We start from the raw sequence: 8301 nt of genomic DNA, 5'->3' as shown, positions 1-8301 counted from the left end.
ATTCGCGAGTACCAGCTTTGGAAGCTGCTTGTGGTGCACCTAGTCCAGATGCAGCCTTGCAGGGAGCCAGCACCAACGCCAGCACCTGGAGCTGCCCGCCCACAGCAGCAGCTGACATGCCTGGCTATGCGCAGTGGCCGGACCTTACGCTCACTCACAGACCCTTCCTTACTCCACGCCTGGCTTGCCCTTGGCAGGCATGGGGTCCAGGTCAGTAGCATGAGCTGAGTGCAGCCTGCTGGGCCAACTGGGTGAAACAAGCCCAGAGGGCCAGAGCAAAACTCGGGCAAAGGCACCACTGGCCACAGAGGTTTCCGGCTGGCGAAGCGACACCCCAGGGATCCCATAACACAATGAGCATTTGCAGTCATCATCCCAGTGTGTGGATTGAGTAGAAAAGAGAAATAATATGCCCTCACTAGTGCTTCCATATGCACAGAAACCACAGACTTTGGAACAGCATCCCTGGCATCTTTGTTTCGAAATGACATTGAAACACTGAACCAAGTCAAGTAAGGGGACATTTGCAACTTTGCTGACTAATTGGTCAAGAATAAAAAAATACACAGGCAAATTTGAATGAAGGCCGGGAACAGTGGCTCACACCTGTAATCTCAACACTTTGGGAGGACGAAATGAGAAAATCATTTGAGCCCAGGAGTTCAAGACCAGCCTGGGCAATATATCAAGATGCCTGTAATCCCAGATATTTGGGAGGCTGAGGTGGGAGAATTGCTTGAGCCCAGGAGGTTGAGGCTGCAGTGAGACTTGATCACTCCACTGAATTCCAGACTGGGTAACATTGTAAGACCCTGTCTCAAAAAATATATTTAAAAAGCAAATGGAGAGACTGTGAGGAGAATCATCTGTGAAGGAAACTGGAAGGTCTTTTCCAATTTCTAACAAGACAGTGGGCCCTGAGAAAATATCTCATAGAGAGAGAATTATTTGAACATTCTCTCTAACAATGATGATAGTCACATGAATGTGTGTAAATGTATAGGCAACAAGATAGTATCAATAAGTTGAATATGCCTTAACAAGCTGAATGTGCCTTATTCTTTAGCCATCTTGAAAATAAAAGCCTAACCTAGTCATCTACCTGCATGGGGAGAATAGGGTGGAATTAGAAGTGCAGATACGTTGTAATTAGAGGATCTTAGTGGCCGACAATCACTAAGCATCTGTTGAAAGATTAAGTGAATAGTAAAATTAGAAAATTACAGCCTCCATCAAGGAATGCAGCCCTCCCAACATCTCGAGACCCATTTCAGACTTATAACCTCCAGAACTGTGAGACAATAAATTTGTGTTGTTTTAAGTTTCTAAATTTGTGGTTACCAGTTACAACAATAGGAAACTCATACAATCATTTTTATAGAAAGAATATACAATTAAATGCAAAAAGTACACGCATCTGAAGTGTACAGCTTGAAGAGTTGTCTTCCACATATTGAGTGTAGTTAACTTGTGGATCAAGTCATAGCACATCCCAGCAGCAGCCCCTGACTCCCTCCTGCAGCTGCCAGGTTTGTACACCGCACCCATAAAAGGAAAGAAAAATTCATACACTCAAAAAATACTTCTGACACCAAATGTGTGGAGTTTTACCTTACATTAAGCAATTCTCCAATCTCCAGATACCATCTGGGTGTCCTACAATTCACTCATGACACTAACTACCCAGAGTTAGTGCAGACCCCACAGTTTGAGGGCTCAGCCTCGCAAGGCTGAACAAACTTAGACACCAGTCAGTAGTCCCAAACTGTGACCTGTCCATCTGGCTAACTAGCTATCCATTGGGGGTTGCCATGACCTCCTCCTTAGGTTTGATAATTAGCTTGAATGTCTCACAGGACTCAAGAAAGTGTTTTATTTGTAATTAGCAGTTTATTTTAAAGGATACCACTTAAGATCAGCTGGATGAAGAGATACACAGGACAAAATATGAGGGTGGAGCTGAGAGGTTCCATCCTGCTCCAGGTGGTCCTCCCTCCCAGAACATCCATGTGTTCACCACCCTGAAGTCCGCCAAGTCCTGTCAGTTAGGGGTTTTATGGAGGTTCTATTAGGTAGACATGATTGACTAATTCGTGGTCCCCAACCTTTTTGGCACCAGGGACACAGTTTCGTGGAAGACAATTTTTCCACAGATGGGGGGTGTGGTTTCAGGATGATTCAAGTGCATTACGTTTATCATTCGACTCTCACAAGGACGATGCAACCTAGATCCCTTGCATACTCGGTTCGCGATAGGGTTCACACTCCTACGAGAATCTAATGCTGCTGCTGATCTGAGAGGAGGCGGAGCTCAGGCGGGAATCCTTGCTCACCTGCTGCTTTGCAGTCCCATTCCTAACAGGCCATAGACTGGTACTGGTCCACAGCCCGGCGGTTGGGGAACCCTGAACTAAATCATGGGCCATTGGTGACTGAGCTCAATCTCCTGCCCATCTCCCCTCTCCAGAGGTTGAGGGAGGGAGGGAGTGCTGAAAGTTCCAAGCCTGTCACCAACCATCTGATTCCTCTGGTAACCACCAGCCTCTGAGAGTCACCTCATGAAAACAAACTCAGTTATGATGAAATAATATACAATAATTAATATAAATAACAAAAGACATTCCTCTTACCTTTATCACCCAGGATTTTATGAGTGTTTAGAAGCTATGTGCCAGGAACTGGAGATGAAGACCTAATACATGTTTCTTATATTCTTAATGTGTCACAATATCACAGCCTCCAAAAGTAATCTGTATTCTGACTTTTATAAATGTTGATTAATTTTGCCTGAATTTAAACTTCACATAATTAAAATCATATGATTAATTTTTGCAAGACGGTAATTTGAAATAAGTCAGAAGTACTTTTTATTCCTGGCAATCTTTCTTACTCCCTTGGCCCCTTCAGAGAAGAGTGAAGAACTCAGCTGCAAAAAAATTGATGTCACCTTTAGAGATAATAGCTGTGAAAGCCAATGTTTTTCTTATCAAGTGCCAGGTTTTATTGCGAGAAGAAAGGAATTTTGAGTTTAGCTGAGCCAAAGCTAGAGGAGTATACCAAGCAGGTCTGACCCACAGCCTCTGGGCTATATACGGCCCAGGATGGCTCTGAATGTGACCCAACACAAATTCATAAACTTTCTTAGAACATTGAGAGTGTTTTGTAATTTTTTTTAGCTCACCAGCTATTGTTAGTGTTCTTGTATTTTACGTGTGGTCCAAGACAATTCTTGATCTTCCATTATGGCCCAGGGAAGCCAAAAGATTGGATACCACTGGAATTTAGCATAGAGTTCATTTTAAAAGTTAACTGGACTTCCTGTCTCTGAACTTACAGTCCTTTCCTTACAGGCCCTTGAACAACTGCACAGACCATCCGTCACTGTGTATGAGTCCATACGCATATTATCACCAGGTGTTCCACTCAAACTCTGTCTGCGGGAAAGACTGCCCTTTGCCACTGTCTTTCAAGGCCAACCATGGTGGCAGATTTGCATTGCAGTCCAAAGGATTTTCCTGCCCAAATTCTGCTTCCTTCCTTTTTTATCTGTCATGGGGTTACTTCTTCCCCTTCTCATCAAACCTCCTCCACTTACTTCTTGTCTCAGCACCTGCTTTCCAAAGAAACCAGCCGACCTCTTCATACCTTTGGAGGAGTGATGTTTAGAGGAATGGAAAAAGAGCTATGTGCATATGCAGGGTGAGGCTGTATGCAGAGAATTAGAGTAACTGCTTTATGTCATGGGGTAGGTGATGAGAACTAATACAAGAGGAAGAAATTAGAATGAGGACTGATAAAAGAATATAAGTCTTCTCCTCTACTCTCGAGAATTTGGGGGAAAATTGGTGAGGTCACCAGCTTCCCCACAGAAAGTTGCACAAGACTGGAGTTACTTTACTTGAATGCCAAAGCAAAGGGCAACCCAGAAGGCTAGAGAATTCCTGGTACCGTGCATACTAAATGCAGCAATAGGTTAGAATGGTACACCTGGGAAGAGTATGAGTAGGAAGGAGAGAAAACAGCACTAATTAAAAGTGCAAACTCTGGGTTTGAATCCCATCTCTGCTCTCCTACCTAGTTGTGTCACCCTGGCCAATTTACTTCACCTTTTTGAGCCTCAGTGTCATCATCTATAAAATGGTGATAACAAAACAAAAGGAACTATCTCAAAGGATTAAGGTGAGGGTGAAATAAAACAATTCTTGAAAAGTACATAACCAAGTTCCTGACCTAGACTACATATTCTGTAAATGGTTGTTATCTTACTAATTCTAGGAAACATCTGCCAGGGAAGGCAGATGGTATTAAAGAAGCAAGACCAGACCAGGGATTTTTATTATTCTCCCACTCATAGATACAGTATTGCTGTAGTTCAAGTAGAGCCTGCAGTTACAAGAACTTTGAAAAAGGACTTAGTTACCAAATGCATTAGAAATAATGTACAATTTCTACCCTACAGGTGCCACGTGACATTAAACATTTTATATCACCTTGCTCATGGTTGTGCTGAACTCTTAACATAGTGTTTCATCAGTGTTTATTTAAACTTTCGGATATGCTACAATCAGAAATGGGGATTTCCAAATTGCTTAACTGCTATTCAAGGACAGTTAGGGGAAGCTCAGATGTTCTTTCCGGGTTTTTATGGTTTTTATTTGCAGCTGTGTTATTGCAACAGCAACCATATTGGTGCTGTGAACTTATGTAACAAAGAGAAAAGGTATAACATGAAGTAAAATGTATGAGAGGTCCCCCAGAACAGCCTGCATTCCATTCCAATACCCTGGCCTTTACTCTGTTGCTTCTCATCTCAAATCAAATTCTCCACATCTTGTCCCCCTTTGCCTAGGCCTCAGCTTCCATTCCCTGATGAGCATCTTCAGATGAGGGGTGCATCTTGTTTCCTCAGTCCTCCAGGGTTCTCCTCCCAAACTGTCGTGAAAGGTGAGTACCTTGACGGCAATAGTCTATATCTGAAGCGGCCCAAAGACCTCCAAGCAGGAGCAATCCTTACACTATGTTAAAAGTTTGCTTAACTTAGTGATTTCTCACCCTGGTACAGTCCTAATATACAATTGTAACATTTTTTGAGCTTTCATTATGAACCAGGAACTGCCCTAAGGTATTTACATAATTGAAATAAGTAAATTTTCACAGAGGGTTTTGAATATGTAAATTTTCATAAGGATTGAATGTAATGTAATCCTTATATTAACCCTATGTACTATTATTCACATGTCCATTTTACTGATTAAAAAAATGGAGGCTGTGTTTAAGTAACTGGCTGAAGGTCACCTAACCAGGAAGGAGCCGCTCTGCTGCTAAACTGCCTCTCAGTGACCACTCCCTGGAAGAGACGAAACTTCTGGGAGACACCCACAGCCATTATTCTGCTCCTTCTAGTATCATAACAAACCCTAAGAATGTGGCTGAACGTTAGTCTCTTTTTCATGCGTGTCCTTAGTTTCTACTTCTAAAACAAGTGTGCAATGTTTTTTAAAATCAGAAAAAGATGAAGATATATTAAAAAGTAAAATACATCAAATTAATCTACAAGAAAGGTCTTCTGGTCAGTTTTTTATTTCAAAAAGTATTTAAGACCGGGTGCAGTGGCTCATGCCTATAATCCCAGCACTTTGGGAGGCTAAGGCAGGAGGATAGCTTGAACTCAGGAGTTTGAGACCAGTCTGGCCAACATGGCAAAACCCCCGTCTCTGCAAAACACACAAAAATTAGCTGGGCGTAATGGCGCGCACTTGTAGGCCCAGCTACTCAGGAAGCTGAGGTGGGACGATTGGTTGACCCTGGGAGATGGAGGCTGCCGTGAGCCAAGATCACACCACTGCACTCCAGCTTGGGTGACAAAGTGAGACACTGTCTCAAAACAGATAAAATAAAAAGGATTTAACCTTTTAAAGCTTCATTCCTTAGAGCAGCATATCCTAAACTCTATGCATATGACATCATCCAGGAATCTGGCTAACATGCCCTCTTTGATTCAGCTCCTGTGTTACTAATAGACTCCCAGGGGATGCTGCTGCTGGTGGTCTGTGGGTGATGCTTTTAGCAGCACTTTCACACTCCTATGTTGTGGCAAAGATACCCAGCATTTTGTCTATGCCACAAGCCCAACCCCTCACCCCCACTCAGTATGCTAAAGCCCCCTGGCTCCTCCAGACTCCCTGGAGGGTATCCCACACATATCCTTAACCTAATCTACCGACACACTCTTAACCTGCTGCTAAAGACTCCACACTGGCCCCTGGCACCGAGACCATTCCCACTGACTTCCTCATCCTTGTCTTCAGATCACTAAGGACTTCCGAAGGTCAAGGGCTTTTCTACCTCTGCACTGCGTAGAGATAAATGCTCTCAATTCTCAGCTGAGGGGCCCCACAGGTCTGTTCTAAACCTCCTCTCTTCTCAAGCTCCCAACAATTCTTCTCACCCAAATCTCACTCAACAGATGACCTCATTTTTTATTTTAATTTAGAGCCATGTCTGGGGCCATTTGACACAGCGGTGTCCTCTTTCTTCCTCTCAACCTCTGTGGAACTCTATTTCTACATCCATCTCTACTTCCTTGTTCACATGAGTGTATCCTCCCTGCTTTCCATAGTCAATCCACTCTCTGGGCCATTGGTTCAATACTTCTTCACCTCTGCCTCCTCCACCTCCTCCCAAATGCTCCTTCTTCATTTTCCTCTTCTCTTCCCATCTCTAGCATATTCCTATCCTCTATCTGCAACCTACAAATGTTCAGTTCTCCACTAAGAGAAACACCTTTTACTTGGTTCTTACCACTTCTCTGAGCCCCACTACTACTTAGATGACCCAGGTGCATGATACACAAGCAAAATGAAACCGCTGATTCTTCTCACCCTGCCAGGCCATAGCCTTGCACCTCACCCCATCTTCCCAACTCAGGAAATGGTCCTAGCTTTCACTCAGACCAAAAACCTATGAGTCATCCTTCGTTTGGCTTTCTTCTTAGACCCTCTCCCTTCAACATCATTTTGCACATCCTATTAATGTTTCTACCACCATAATATAGTCCAAAGCTGACCCCTTGTCGCCATTTGTGGTGTACCAACTGGATCTAAACCACTTTTATTCCTTGAATGAACTATTCAGCATCTTCCCATCATGTTTCCAACTTCAAGCCTTGCCCTATACAGTCCATTCTTCACAAAGCAGCCTAAGAGAGTTTAGAAGTTATAAATCTAATCACGTTACTTCTCTACTTAAAATCTATTGACAGCATCCCCTTGCATGTAGAGTAAAACACAAACTCCTTCTCTGCCTCTCTGATGTCTTCTACCACTTTCCCCATAGTTTATCAAGCACCAGACGTACTGTGCTCAATCTATGCACTTTCTCTTTGTATAGATTGGAATGTGCTTATTGTGTGCCATGTTTCATTTTCATCAGAGCACTTTTAATATCTGCAATTGTCTTCATCATTTACAGACTATCTCTCTCACACTAGAATGCAAGCTCCATAATAGTGGGGATCCTGCCTGCCTTACTCACCTAGCAGTGAACAAGCACCTAGTGGGGTCTAATACATACAGGCCTCTTGAACAAGTAAATGAATGAGTTAACCTCTTACTCCTGGAAGCTACAGGCCAGTTCTCTACTATGTAATTCACTGTAGCAAACTTCTGAAATGAATAATCTATGACCATTGCTTTCCTTTTTTCACCATTGTTCCCCATTTTCTCTGTAGTGTAACTTCTCCCTTCACCATTCTTTGGAAACTTCTGCCCTGAAGCTCACCACAGTGCTTTAATGACCAAATCAAACTGTCTTTTTTAAGATCTTGGCCACCTTAACCTTTGTGCACTTGACATTGTGACCCCTTCCCTTTTTTTGAAGAATCTCTCCTCTCCTTAGGCTTCTGAGTCACTTCTTCTGCAGAACAAATCTTTACCAACCCTTTTGCTGGCTCATCTTTCTACTACTGATCTCCACTCATGAGTCTTCTCAGGTGTCCTGACACAGAGCTGTATCAGTTTCTCAATTCTACATATTCGTTTTTGGTGAACACATCTCCTAGAACTTCAGCTGTTACTTCTTTGCTCATGAGTCTAAGTTAATCTCTGCATCCTCACTCTCTCCCCTTACCTTCAAACTCATGTTCCAAACCCATCCTCACGCTATGACTTTCCTTTTTCTGTTAAGGAACTGCTCTTCCCAAAGAATGGAGAACACCTCTTAACTCTCACCATCTTACTCATTGCAATCTGTAGATTCTTCCTTTGAAATGGTTCTGTTCATCCTTCTTTCTAGTACCGACAT

The sequence above is a fragment of the Macaca nemestrina genome, chromosome 13 (assembly GCF_043159975.1).
Source record: "Macaca nemestrina isolate mMacNem1 chromosome 13, mMacNem.hap1, whole genome shotgun sequence".
In the NCBI taxonomy this organism is placed as follows: domain Eukaryota; kingdom Metazoa; phylum Chordata; class Mammalia; order Primates; family Cercopithecidae; genus Macaca; species Macaca nemestrina.
Note: the sequence above shows the minus strand (reverse complement) of the source record.